This window comes from Ctenocephalides felis, unplaced genomic scaffold, assembly GCF_003426905.1.
Source record: "Ctenocephalides felis isolate EL2017-DRISC unplaced genomic scaffold, ASM342690v1 CF-g0.4_SCAFFOLD_01886, whole genome shotgun sequence".
NCBI lineage: Eukaryota > Metazoa > Arthropoda > Insecta > Siphonaptera > Pulicidae > Ctenocephalides > Ctenocephalides felis.
This window is the reverse complement of record NW_020538040.1, coordinates 69,952,028-69,965,645: the sequence shown is the minus strand read 5'-3', so window position 1 is coordinate 69,965,645 and position 13,618 is coordinate 69,952,028. Positions and strand designations below refer to the sequence as shown.

General features: G+C 28.9%; 1 protein-coding gene across 1 annotated transcript in view; it reads right to left on the bottom strand.

Annotated features, from left to right (window-relative positions):
* The window catches only part of LOC113376615 (MDS1 and EVI1 complex locus protein EVI1-A-like), a 236,656-nt gene extending 229,914 nt beyond the window's left edge, over window positions 1-6,742 (bottom strand). The window contains exon 1 of the mRNA XM_026616605.1: window positions 6,718-6,742. The gene's annotated coding sequence lies outside the window, so the exon portion shown is untranslated. The remainder of the gene's footprint in view (window positions 1-6,717) is intronic.
* Between the last annotated feature and the right edge of the window lie 6,876 nt (window positions 6,743-13,618).

Sequence of the window (13,618 nt, the reverse complement as noted above, 5' to 3'; positions counted from 1 at the left end):
ATTTACTGGACAGTTGCAAATAAAAGAAATGAAAAAAAATTCAGATTGAAATTTAAACTAGTGATGTATGGCATCGTATTTTAAGGCAAATTGCTGGAACTTCCCGTACTTCCCGTGAAATATTCGAGTTATATAAAATGTTTTTAAATAATGTAACTTTAATTGTTTTTATTTTATAAAAAGTAAATAAACATAACTTAATAAATCGAATTTAAAACGAAGATCATCGATGCTAAAAATTTGAATTTGAAAATTTAAAAAAAATTCTTTCCTCGAAAGTTTTTTAAATCATTCAAAGCGGATGCTTAGTTCTCTCAAAAACTGCCGTTTTTTGCACATTTAGCTCTATATCTCCAAAACTGCTGGACCCGCCTTTGGCAAAATCTAATCACCACTTTTTCCCATCGTTAGGAATCGAATGTTTTTTAAACGATTTAAATCGGATAATCCGTACGTCGACAAAAATTTCTCTCCACACATACACATACAAACACAAACATACACGCACATCCACTTTTTCTGAGGTATGCCAAAATGTTCAGAAACCTCTGAAAGGTGAATTTATTCAAAAAAATTCGTTTCCGAATTTTGGCCCATTACTATAACTAACGCTACGGGAAGTTGAAAATGTAATTAAAAAAGCTAAATCGTATTCTTATTATGTAGGTATATTATTTCCACATATTGGAAAGTTTATGCAACTTGCCTTAAGGTAAAATGCCACCTAAAACTGCTTGTTTTTTATGGTCAGCCTTAAAATATCCTAAACATCCTTACAATTTAGAATAGGGTAAGGCGGGGCACAAAGGTACAGTTTGAATTTGAGAAATTATATTGTGAAAACCAAAATAATTATATCACAACAAATAACACATGTCAAACAAAAAATTATCTGATTATGTTTAGTAAAAATCTTAGCTAATTCATCATTTCAGAAATATGTTTTTCTCGCTGTTTTACAAAAATTTGTAACACGATCCTTTTTACCCAAACAAGTTCATTGTTATATTTTAATTTTGAAGGGTTTTAACAAAATAATAGCTACATTATTCAACCAATGCAAAATATAAATTTCATCGTTGCACTTTTTACAGTAATAACACTGTAATTAAACATGATCTAGTATTTTGTCAGAAATAATCATCAGCAGAGTTGGAATAACTATTTATTTAATTTTTCTCTTGAAAATTGTTTATTTTAACTTAAGTTACTATTTGTTTTTTTTTACACCTTTGATAGGGTGATGGTTGGGTCATAAAAGTTATATAAACAAACTGTTGAATTTAAGTTAAAATTAATGTTACATCTTATAAATAACTTATACTTCATATATTAAGGTATGGAAAACTAAGTAATAATGCTCACCATCTAAACAAATAACAACGCAAGGAAATACTTTTGTTATGAATTTTTAAATAATGCCGTTTTTCTTCCGATAGCAGCGTTGTAAGAACCACAGGAAAATACAGGAAATTGTGTAAAAATCCAAATCAATATCAAGTATAAATTGAATAATAGAATTAATTGGAATTTCATACAAGACAGAATTTTCTTGTATGAATTGAAAATAACGCGAATAAATTTCATATATAAAAATAACGTTTTTTATTGATCAACCAAAAGCTTCTATATCGCCTAGACTTTTTCTTATCAATGCTCTAATTTTATTTGCATATTTTATGTTTAACAACTGCAATCATTTGTGAGATTAATTATAATTAAAACATAATTAGCAATACATAAGTATCGTATATCTATTTGTATTGTGAGTAATCTTAAGAGAAAGATTCAACAATTAGTTCAGTTTCTCATAATTATTACTGCTTTACATTTCATATTTGAGTTCTAGTTGTTTATCGGAATTAACGGGCAGTTATACTAATAGGACATGTAGAAATCTAATCATGTGGACATGAAACTGAAATAATTAGATTTCGCATCATTTCCATCTTGATTTAATAGAAAATGCAAATTCCTTGAAGATCTTAAGTGTACATTAGAAGTGCTGTAAAAAGCTGTATTTTTCTCTGACATTTCTTCTTACAATAGTACAAATTTTGAACTTTAAATTTCAAACCAAGAGTTTAAAGCTAAAAGATTATGAAATTTATAAATAAAGATAAAAGAAAATTTAGAAAAGAAATAAGTGAATAGTTATATTATATTTAGGCTATGTAATAAACAAATTGATTCGTGAAAAATATTATTAAAATTTATTTTAAATTACACTCACTAATTATAATTAATTAGAGATAATATTATATAAATAAATAATTATATTTTGCCAAATAGCGTATAGATGTTAAACTTTGAAAAAAAATTTTTTTGAGCAGCAAGTAAATATATTTTTTACTTTTTACACATTTATCAAAATAGAATTTCGATTCGGGTCTAACAAGGGTCGCTAGTAACGAGCTTTTTCATTAGGATCTTATACAACGGTAAATTTTTTTTTTGTCTCGATTGGCCATTTAAACCGTTCTGCAAATTTCTGTTATAGCTACTGTTTCACAAAAAACAGAATTGTATGAATTGAATAAATATGAATATTTTGCCGAAATAATCATGGAATTTACGCATTTCTTCGTGACACTACTATCAAGATTTTCGTCATGACTTTTGACACAGTTTGGAGGAATATATTAAGTATCAAATTTTAATTAAAGAGTCATAACCGAGTGGCAGTTACACACTTGCACATAGAACATAGGAAATATGTAAATATATATATCTATATATAACTATATCTATATGTAGTTATGTATAAATATGTAACTACCTATTATTTATCGCCATTAAAAAGTGATTTTAGTTTTTATGTTGAAATCACCCTCTTTGTAATATTAAGAAGGAGTGATCTAGAAGTTTTATGAAATCGTTTGTTCTCTATTTGATATTTTCAAAACTTAACCATTCAAAAATATCTGTACAAGAGATTTTTATAAAAAAATTAATTGTTTTCGGAGATATATCTGTTTGAGCACAATAATCCTCCTTGAAACGCGTTTTTCTCGAAACTGTAGATTTCGATACGATACCCACAATTTTTCAACTCCTACTGGATCGATTTACATAAAAATTTCACAGAGTCTTGTTTATAGACTTATCTTCAGTATAAACTACACTCATCCCGAATTCCAATTTTTACTCTTTTATAAAATTATGTCTAAAATCAAAATATCAAAAAAGTGTATTTTTTTCAAACGTTATTCCAGATTATAAACCTTATAAATCTTTTGTGTTCATTTTAACGAATTATTTGTAGGACTAAAATCAGGATCACGTGCCAATTATATGAGACTCTTCACTTCATCATCAGTTTGACTGTTTTTAATTTTTTTTCTATTTTCTTAAAACATTAATTAATGTCTTATAAAAATGGATAGTTAAAATAATGTTTGATATTAACGGCTTTTGAAAATCACATAAAATTCATGTCTATAGACTTCTAGTTTAGAACCCCTCAATCTAATTTTAGTAATTAATCCAAAGTGAAGCAAACCTTGTTATAATGTTTGTAATGTATTTATGGCTAGAAAAAATATATATTTATCTATATAAATCATAGTTATCTTGATAATAATTCATTTATGCCATACATCATGCGGTAGAAACCGTATTTCAATAATACCATAAACAATATAATATTTGATTAAAAACACTTCTAGAAATCTCGTAGTCGCGAGTCGCGAGTCGCGAGTACTCGTTGATTTCATCGTAGATGGACACAATATAGATCAATGTATAAAATGACATAAAAGACATCAAAACTAATTTCCTACTACACACTTTCTTTGCTTTGTTCATTTGTAATAGAACTCGACCAGCAAAATCACACTTCTCATTTTAGATTGTAAACTTGTTTTGTGTGCTTACTGCACTAGATCGAACGTCTCGCACTCCATAAGCCGCCGCCCGTACCACCGACGTTTCGCGTTTCCAACCAAATCGTACACATACGGATCATTATCGATCACTAATCATTGGCAATATAAAGGATATTTTATATTTTCATTGTACATTACGGCTATTGAATAGAAACAACTAAATCTAAAACCAAAGCTAAATCTGAAGTTGAAGAAAAATTATGGATAAATCTTTTTGGAATTAATTCTCTGCATTGTTAACTTCCTGCATTGTAGGGTAAATTATTGTAATCGCCCAAAAATCGAAAAAGAAAATTTTTGCATATCTTCACGTTTCAGAGGTTTCTAAACATTTTGGCATACCTCAGAAAAAATAAATGTATGTTTATGTGATGTGTGTGTGTGTTTTGTGTGGATACAATTTTTCATCCACGATTTCGGGCGCACGGATCAACCGATTTTGAACATTTAAATAAACCCTTGATTCTTACTGGTAGGGAGACGTGCTGATTAGTTTTTGGAAAACACAGGTCCAGCTGTGTCGGATTTACGAAGAAAAGAGTGCAAAATAGAAATCGAGTTTTTGAAAGCGCGGAGCACCCGATTTGAATGATTCAAAAAAACATTCAATTCGTAATGATGGGACATAGTCAGCATGATTTCGAAATTATATCTTTCGATTTTTCCATTTAAAAATCGATCAAGAATATTTTGCGAAAACGTGAACAAAATATATTGCACTTTTCCGCTAATTTTTCCTCCTTATCGAGTTTCATCGAGCAGCTTTTAAATATATTAAATCAGTGCAACATTTGTTGAAAAACCATCGATAAAACATCGAAAAATCGGTTCATATACACGCACATACTTCTGCCAAATTTGAACCCAAGAATGATTTAAAACAGCATACTGTAGTATCTAGAGGAAAAATAACCTATTCCTTCGGGGATAGATACATACTGACGACACGCCCAATGAAGTGACTGATTTTTTTTTGAATTAGAGAAAATTTTTCAAGAACAAACCAATTGACTCCTTGATTTTCTTCACAGTATCTACAAATCTTGGATGTTTTATGACTTGCCTAATTTGGGGATCAACAAATATATCAGTTTTAGATAGGGATTATGTAGTTGACCGTAAGTAGATCCCAAGACCATAGTGTTCATGAGGTATGACCATTTGCTTCTGTTGCCTGAATTAATTCCATTAATTCATTAATATTTACCATACAAAAGCAACGTCGTCGTTGCAATTCTCATGTTTTTTTTTCTAAATAACGGTGGTATTAAAATTATAGCCTATTATATAGTTTATTGCTATTTGGACATTAATGTAAACACATTGCGCGATTTTGGCGCATAGTACGAGGAACCCATATTTGTTAGTTAAAATACGCTGTTCTTACGTTTTTCAGTTTTTATCAAAAACAGATTCACCACAGATGTAACAAAAACTATCTGAATCAGGCACACAACGTCTTAGATACAGAACCATCGAAAACAGCATATAAAACCCTTAGTTAGGCGATAATCATAGCCAAAATGACTGATGGCAGTAGTTTCCCCAAACTCAAGAATAGGAGTTATTACGGAAAAACGGAAAGTATATTTGAAATCAGTGTATGATTCTAAGAATATTTAAAAAAAAATTTTAGGAAATAAACGAAAAGTCCATTTTTATCACGCAGTGTTACAATTGATTTGATAAATTGCGGCGGTGGAACTATTATATTTTTAATAATATACAGCTACATACGTTTTCTTGAATGATAAATGGTATATTTGTAAGAAATGTCGTAAATTTTCTATTTTACCTTCAACTGCATATTTGCATAAACATTATAACTTTTCTTAAAACCTAATATACCTTGATGGTTTTAATGGTTTCGCAATTGATTTCGAAAATATCTATGTCGACTATGTGAATACTCCTTAGTTTGAATGAATGACCCTGCCAAAGTTGGTAGTCAAGAAGTTTATGGGTAATATAAATTACAAAATTGTACTATAATATAAATTTTTTCGTTTTATTCGTGAAAATGCCTCGCCCTGCATGGGGTCTTTTTGGCCGCGGGCTCGTTTTGATATGTATGTATGTATAATGCACTGATTAGGAATATGAAATGCATTTTTTTTAAATTATATATATATATATATATATATATATATATATAGCCTGAATAATTTATCCATGATAACAATTATAATGATGCATAATATATAACGCGCTCGAACGGATTTCTACAATAAAGGCCCTCTCATACGGAAGCCAATAAGCCGAAGCGAGGAAGGCATTGCATACCCGCCTATGCTCCTTTTATATGAACTTTCAGATTAGATAGCAAAGCACGATTAGACGCACGATGTTTATACTCTTGTTCCATTCGATTTTTTCTATATGTACCTAAGCAGTAATTGCATCTGTGGAGTTTTCTAAATGATTCTCTTCAAAGTGCTCCGGTTTCGCTGATTATGTTACTTAACTGCACTTGCACTAGCTAAGAGAGTGCGTGCGAATGAAATCAAATGCCGAGCGATGGATTGCACACAGATTCCCAATAAGGGGACGGACGACTTCAGAAAGGTTGAAATTGAAAATACTCATATTTGGATAAAAATAAAAATATTACCTATGATTTTGAACGAAAAAAACGCAATAACTAGTGGTGCATGGCATCGTGCCTTAAGGAGTTAGGGGTACTTGAAGGTACGAAAAAATGAGAATTTTCAGTATTGTTTTATGTTATTAAACGATGTTTTTTTACAAAAATATTAATACGGCATCATTATACAATGTTTTGACTTGAAGTAACAAAAATTTCAGAAAAAAAAAATTATCAAAGTTATACCTGTTTTTGTTGACTCTGTTTCAAAAAACGTTCCTGGCGGTGACCATCATAACTCCTTAGAGATTCATCTAAAATCAATCAAATAAAAAAAAGTTTTATAAATAGATAATCCTGGGTCTGATCGAATTTCTTTTTTTTGCAAACATTAACAAAATGGCAGCATCAGAAATAAAATTTCTAGATTTTTGGGTGAAAAATCAACAGTCAATGGGTCTTAAAAAATTGAAATTATTGAAAAAATAAAAATCCTTCGATCAGGCCCGAGTTTATTATGTATTCTAAAAGTTGTATAAATTTCATTAAAATTTACTAAGCGGTTTTTGAGTTACAGTGATCACCGGTTCAAAAAACATAGTTTTGAGAAAAACGCGTTTAAAGTTTCACATTGGATTTACGTACAGAAATTCGAATTGTTGAAATACTTAAACCAAGTCATCTCTTTCTGGGTCATATAATAGTTCATCAGTCATTGTGCAAGTTTCCAAAATTTTCATTTACAACTTTTTCAAAACTTTGAAAAAATTTGATTTTTGAGAATTTTGAAACTTCGAAAAAAGTTGGACTTTTTGCAAAATTAGATTTTTTTAATATTTTCAAATTGTTTGATAATTTTGATTTTTATTTCAAAACAGTTTTGTTAACCCAACCTATAGAAATATAAACAATGTTTGTACTTGTTATTAAAATTTCTATGAAATATCTGATAAATGCATGTGCAAAAATACCGGTTATTCATTTCGTCAATATAAGTAAAATGTTTTTTGAATCATTCAAATCGGACGCTGCGTTTTCTCAAAATCGGAATTACCATTTTTGGCACTTTTTGCCCGAAAACTTCAAAATCGCCATTTTCGTCAATATAAAAGATATTGAAAAACAAAAACAAAAAGTTTTACATCTTAATTTTATTGGTAGGTATAGGTTGTTGGGAGATATTGATAAGAGTCAATACCAACTAATCATTTTCCATGCATCTTTAACACATTGTTAAACTAAGAAGATCTTAGTGGAATCCTTCTTAGATATCGCTCTCAAATATTATCAATTTAGCTTATAGGAATCCTTATGTATTTCTGATTGGTGTATAAAACAGAGTTAAAAAAAATCCATGACACATGAATTTGTAAAATTAAAATTAACTACTGTAAACACATCTTGTCCATACACTTTGCTTAAGTTTATTTGGATAGCTTAAATAACATACCTATACATACACAATTATACATACAGTATGCATATGTAAAATATAATATGGTAAAATGAAATCTATCACAATTTATTTTTATGGCAAGGTAATATAAAATTTCATTTATTTTTCATAATTCAACTTTCGTACTGACGGATTTAACAGCTGATTAGTTTCTGAAAAAACTATTATTTTAAAAGATACGTAAAACACCAAATAAAAAAAACCAACAGTTTGAAACAAAATTTAAAAGACTGTCATATGTAAAACTTTTTTTTTTAATTGCAAGTGCTGCAAGACATTTTAATTTAAAGAATTTTCTCTGTTACATAAGAATTTCATAAACTTTATTTTAAGTTAATGGGTTAAGATATTTAACATTCTCTATTCTATCTCTTCCCGTATTAATTATGGTTATAGTAAACGTAAAAATATCCAAAATGAAAGTTTTTGTATATTTTTACGTTCCAAAGTTTTCTGAAAATTTTGGCAAAGCTTGTAAAAACTGGATGTATGTGTACGCGTGTGTGTGTGTAGTATGTACGTATGTATATTTGAATACAAATTTTCGTTCACGATTTCACTGATAAACCGATTGCAATAATTCATATTGATGCGGAGACGTGCTGATTAGTTTTTGTGAAAGGCAGGTCTAGCCGTTTCAAAGATACGGGGCTGAAAGTGCAAAAAATGGCAAATAAGTTTCTGAGGAAACGGAGCATCCGGTTTGAATGATTCAAAAAATATTTTACTTGTATTGACTAAACAAATAATTGATTAAATTTTTGGTAAAGCAGATCCTGCGGTTTCGGGATCCAATAAAATTTAGAAAAAAGCCAGTCAAAAATGATCATTAGACATATGCGCATCAAATTATCAGATATTTTATAGAAAATGTAAGAATAAGTACAAATTTTGTTTACATTTCTATGGGTTTCGTGCCAAGATTTGAAATGATTACCGGTAAGATTGAGACGCGGCGTTAAGCGCTTTGATATTTTGTCTCTAAAACAGATACATAGAGCGATTGCTTTAAAAAAATATCTAAATTTTCAATAATTTTTAGCGCTTAAAAATTTTAAATTACGGTACGGAAAATTCCAACAATTTGTCATAAAGCACGACTAGTTTGCTTTCAAATGATGTTTGGAGATTTGAACGACTGGTTAGAATACATATTTACATATGTATATGCCTTCGATCGTAAAGTCAAACAGATAATAAATTGTGATCTAATTTGTTTGGCAAGTAGTTGGAATCTTTCAGTGTAACCTTTTATGACATTTGTTTTCATTGCATTACTGGACAGGCGAACTGGAGCACGCAGCTGCATACTGTGCAAGTTATCAGTCAGATGAATTACACTTAACATACTATGGTCGGTTTATTACTCATGTTACACGTAATAGGTATGGCACACTGTTCAATATAAACTTATAACATTCATCTTTTCTATATAAAAAAATCCTCTATCCCCATTATTAATCGAAAGCTTTGCAAACCGCATATCTGGTATTTACTGAATTTTTATTTGGTGGACTCTTGATTTTAAGTATTTTATTAGTCGTAGAGTAGAGAGTGGCTTAAAATTCCGCGGGTAAAAAGACCCGTCATCGATAGTTCAAAAGCAAGTAAAAAAGAAAAATATTTAACAACAATATTTGAAAGTAGAGGAAAGAAGATGTATAACCAGCCATCACCATCATTCTTACGACGTTGCTAACGGGAGATAAATGGCAATGTTTGAAAAGTAAGAGCAAAAGTATTTTATTTCGTTGTTATTTTTTTTAGTTTTAGACACTGTTGGTTAGTTTGCGAGAACGTAATGTTATTTCTAAGTATACGTTATTTAATTGTTTTATAAAATGTTTTATTAATTTTAAGTTGAATTCAACAAATGTTTCTATATATTCTCTATATCCTCTATATTCCTTTAAGAACTTACATGTGGGTGAATTTTTATCCTGGCAAAGTGGTAATAAATATATAATAGTAAACAAAAAACTAGTTTAAATAACAATTTTGCAAGATATGATTAAATAAGTTGTCATTCCAACTCTGCTGATAAATATTTCTGACAGAATACCAGATCAAGATTATATACAGTGTTATCTCTGTAAAAAAGTACTTATGAAATTTATATTTTTCTGTAAAAAATACAAATATATCTCTGTAAAAAAAGTACTTATGAATTTTATGTTGGTTGAATAATGCAGCTATTATTTTGTAAAATCCCATCAAAATAAAAAAATAAGACATTAAACTTTTGCCTTTACCATGGGGTAAAGAGAGTTTTTGAAGAACAGCAAAAAAGGGGCAAACAATACTTTTACTCTATTAATAATTAAAAAAAAAGAAAAGAAAATTAATAATTAAAAACACCCAAAAAGTTTTAATTTTAGCAGGTGACAAATTGTAGGTCGGTCCGTGTTTATTAGCCTTGCTAATACGCTAATCTAAAGAAAAAAATATTTTTATTCTAGAATAGCGTCGCATTAATGCATTAATGCCATTTAACTCGACTGTTGTTTACATGAATTTATATAAACTACAGTTGAGTTAAAAAAGTACAATTTTTTATATACTCTCGTTTTTTTAATAGTAAAAATCGGAATTTGGGGATGAGTGTAGTTAATATACTGATGAGAAGCACTTAAATAGACTGTAAAATTTTTAATTAAATCGATCAGCTGAATCTCCAAAATACCATCAGACCGATTTACATGTTACTTCCGTTTTACAATTTACAGCCTAGGTTGCATAAAAAAGCGCAAGTAGAAAGACTGGGATTTATGACGACTTTTATTGTCAGAAATATGCAACACAACACTACATAATCATTTAAAAAAGCTTATGAATATAATATATTTATATATATTAAAATATAATATTTTGAACAAAGTTAACAAACAATCTTTGTGAAATCTTTTTTTTTTCTTGTATTAAATTTTGCTTTCTTTTTCGTATTTTATCTTACAATACCCAAAAATTCGACCCACAACCAGGTGTCACCATGTATCACAACCGTGACCTAAATTATCTGCGCAAAAATTAATTGCTAGTATTTAATTACTAATGTTCAACTTACAGCAAAATGACAAATATAGTGAACTGAAACTATCCGTATACAAGAACAAGTTATTATTAAAAAAAATCGAACAAGGAACATTTTTTTGACTCTCTAAGAGCAATGCGATCTACAGATCATGTTATTGTAGAGCGGTGACTCAATGCAATTATGGAAACTTGTTCGAACACACATACTTCACCAAAATAGGTATAATTTACCTTATGGCGACTGTAACTACTGTCCCCTGACCCAACCGTACCCGTATTGAATATAACTTTTATTTCAAAAAAAATATTATGGTTGTACAAATCAAAGAGGCCTGAGAATATTTTTTGTAAATCCGATCCAGATTTAATATATTACACTAACTTTCTAATAATATTTATGAATTCTAGTTGAAATATTTGTTTATATATCTTTGCAATCCACATATATCTTACTGAAATTCTCAGACATTTCGAACAAATTTTTATGTTTCCTATTCAACGTTAATAAACGCAGTATAATGAATATATGGTGCCCTGAGGTTATGATATTCCACGGCCGTGTGAGATAAGAATACACGTTGGGAAGATTCAACATCCGTTTTTTGGGAAGCTGTCCAATCCAAATAATTGCATAGAAATCATTTTGAAATTTGTTTATAAAGATTTTAAGTTTTCCATCTGGCTTGTAAGTGTTTTAGTTTTGCAAAATCTATAAATTATTAAACAGACAGATCACTCCCGTTCTTGAAATTTAATTTGCTACATAGTTACTAGTAGAAACCTTCGCGTAGTCTAGGTGTGTAATGACGACTTTTTACACCAAATATTAAACTTAAATAATCCATTTTGTTGCGGTATTTCTTGAACTAATTTTCATTCATTATTATCGTTGAGTAGTATTTTACATTTAATTTAATCAATGCGTTTTACCAAAGGAGGCAATACCAAGTTTTACCAAAAAACATCAAATCAATTAACTAGTAATAAATCTTTTTTAATAGTCGTCTTAAATCCATCATATAGGACATATAGGGTTTAGTTTTGGATCACTGCCAAAAATAGTATTATTAAGTTCATTAAATGCAATCAAAATCCGTAAAAACTGAACGCATGTAGACCAGTTTTTAACTTGTTAATTCATCAAAACAGAAACGCAACAATTGCAAAGACAAAATATCTTAAAAAGTACGAAAAAATATTTATCTACCTAATTTTTTGACGCAGTTTTTTTCCGAGAGAAAAAAATATGTTTTTATGTTTTGTTTCATTTATATTTTTATTTATTTTGTGGTATATTATACATTTACATCCAATATTTTATAAGATCACATTTATATGTATCATTAAGAAACGGTATATTATATCGTATATTTGAAAAAAGTAAAGGTTTGTCAGTTCTTAAAAAATAACATAGCAATTTTTAGCAAAATTAATGAAGTTCCAATTATAGTTATGGGTCGATCAGGATACAGTTTGGCATGGCTTCTTTGCCATACCAAAGTAAGAAGTAAAATTCTGGATGATTTAACACTAAATCATAGTTTTTGTAGTATTTTCTCTGTGACATCGTTAATTAATTAATATCATTTAATTTTTATTAATAAAAATATTTTTGATACTATTATTATTTATTCATAACTTTTCTTTTTTGCATTACTTATATCTTCTTAATTTTTATGAGTCAATGGATACTATTTTTCTTTTTTATTATAGGATAGAGCGGCGTACAAAGGTTCAATTTGACTTTGAGCAATTATATTATAAAAACTAAAACAATTATATCATAACAAATAACACACATGAAAGAAAAAACTATCTGACTATGTTCAGTAAAATTCTCAGATAACTCATCATTGTAGAAATGTCTTTTTTTGCTGGTTTTCAAAAGTTTGCAACCTAATCTTTTTTACCCCTTAGGCGGGGTAAATTGGAACGACCAGGGGGCAAATAATTCAATAAATAATGTTTTATTTAATTTCAAAAGGTTGTTACAAAATAATAATTACAGTATTTAACCAATGCAAAATATAAATTTTATGGGTGCATTTTATACAGACATAACACAGTAATTAACCTTGATCTTGTATTTTATCTGGAATATTCGTCAGCAGAGTTGAAACTGTTTATTTAATTTTTCTCTTGTAAAATTACTTATTTCAACTTAATTTACTTTTTTATTTACTATTGTTTATCTTTACACATTTGCTAGGGTGAAGGTTTAGTTGGCCCCTTTTACCCCACCCAATTGTAAGCTTTTATAAAGGTTATATAAAAAACGGTTGAATCTAACTTAAAATTAACAAGACATATTATCAAACATTGAAATAACATATATTCAAAAATTATATTAAAGTATGGATAACTAAGCAACAGTGCTCTCCATCAAAACGAATAACGCAAGAAAATAATTTTGTTGTGGATTTTAAAAACCAGCCGTTTTTCTCCCAATAGCACCGTCGTAAAAATCAAGATTTTTCCCTCTATTTTCAAATATTGTTGTTAAAAAATTCTTAACTTCACTTTTTATATCGGTGGTGGACCTTTTTACTCCTGGACCTTTAAGCCACTCTCCACCTAATCGTCTATGATTTTACTTGTTTACGTTAATTTTTGCACAAATTATAGTTACTGAAAATTATTACTTATACTTAAATATTT